This window comes from Amphimedon queenslandica, unplaced genomic scaffold (assembly GCF_000090795.2).
Source record: "Amphimedon queenslandica unplaced genomic scaffold, v1.1 AMPQUscaffold_13268, whole genome shotgun sequence".
NCBI lineage: Eukaryota > Metazoa > Porifera > Demospongiae > Haplosclerida > Niphatidae > Amphimedon > Amphimedon queenslandica.
The window spans coordinates 1-1,666 of NW_003546496.1; the positions used below are offsets into that span (position 1 = coordinate 1).

Here is a 1,666-nt window from a genome sequence, read left to right on the forward strand (position 1 = left end):
AAGATAATAATAAGGCATTTGATTGTCCTTGTAATAATGGTTCAACAACTACTACACCATCATATGTTGGTAATGATTACTACTGTGAATCAGGAGCAACATCCTCAAATCTCAACTCTGATAGATTTTATCCTGATGACATAATGTGGGATGGTCAGCAATGTGATTATCTTGAGTCTCCTTGTTGCTCCAATTCTACAATCCCCTGGTTTATTAAAACCTTACCTCAGTCAGTTACTGATGATATTGAGCTGAGGATGTGTAGCAGTCGGGGATATCCTGATGAAGCTACTCCAATTGATATTATTGAGATATATATTCGTTGAGTGCATGATATTGAACAATAATACATTAAGAATAACATGTCATAATGTCATTAGATATGTCTTCAGTTTTGTTGTGCAGTGATCTTTATGAAATACAAATTATTTTCATGAAAAAAAAAACAGTTGATTGCAGCTGTTGTTGTAGCTAGCCCTGTAGTAACTTGGCATTTAATTGAATTTCTATGCAGTATAATTCAGGGCAGTCCCTGAAAATGGGGACTACACCCTTGATTGCTATGTGTAGGAGGTTGTACTGGGTGTGTTGGTTTTGATGCATTTTTAGTATAGAATGATATTTTTGCAGTTAATTAATGAAACCACTAATAGCATTCATACAAAACACAAAGTAATATTAAATAAGTATAAAGTAATAATAATTATTAATTGTTACTTATAATAAGTATTGGCAATTGCATCAGGGTTAAGAATTAGTGTGAAAGTGTTAGAAATATAGAGAAATCATTCATTTTTGAAGAAATAAATTTCTTTATTTGTAAGTGGATCTGTAATTTAGCATGTTGTAGCTTTAATACCTAAATATTTAAAAATAAAAAAAATTTTTTTGAATCAAGGTTTTACATGTAAGTTCAGTGACACATTTATGCACATTATTTCAGCTGTCAAAAATGCCTAATGAACTTGACATATGCTTTAAAAAATGTGCCAGGATAAAAAGGCTTTATTACATTGCCCTTAAATTAATCTCTCATTTTCCTCCTTCAACTTTCTCTGAATTCTCTCTCTCTTTCCCTACACATGAAATGCTCTCTCTCCCTCCATTTCTCCTCCTCCTCTCACCATTATCAGTAGAATAGCAGGAGGCACAGTGAGGGAGGGAGTGTCGGAGGAACACTGTCGTTCGTCCATGGCCCAGAGTGAGACGAGATCGACAGACGACGCAAATGAGACATTTTGAGTGAAAGTGAATCTTTCTTGCTGGAATGGACATCATTGGTCCACTAGTAATGGGACTCCTAGCACAACAATGGAGGGAGAAAATAGACATTATGTCATACTATAAAACTTCTATACATGGGCCACTTCTGGTGAAAAAGTTACTGCTTTACAGCTGAGAATCCTCCTGATAAAAATGGCTACTAGTGTTTTGTTAATAGCTACCATCATCAAAAATTTGAAAATTTGGCCCATGGCCCTGTACTAAGAACATAAAAAATTAAAAAAAACAAGATTGAGTAGGATTCCGAACGACCAACGAAAATACGAAATGAAAATCCTACTCTCGTGACGCAAATTCTACTCTACATTGTACTCTTAATGTTATTATTTAAAAGTTAGTGGATCACCTTACAATGTAAAGTAGAATTTGCGTCACGAGAGTA

The 1,666-nt window shown here is 34.3% G+C and overlaps 1 long non-coding RNA gene across 1 annotated transcript; it reads right to left on the minus strand.

Annotated features, from left to right (window-relative positions):
* Positions 1-602: 602 nt before the first annotated feature.
* Positions 603-1,348, minus strand: LOC109583906 (uncharacterized). Its single transcript, XR_002185778.1, has 2 exons — positions 1,125-1,348; positions 603-859 (listed from the first exon to the last, which is right to left on the minus strand). It is a non-coding gene; the product is annotated as an uncharacterized LOC109583906 (long non-coding RNA).
* Between the last annotated feature and the right edge of the window lie 318 nt (positions 1,349-1,666).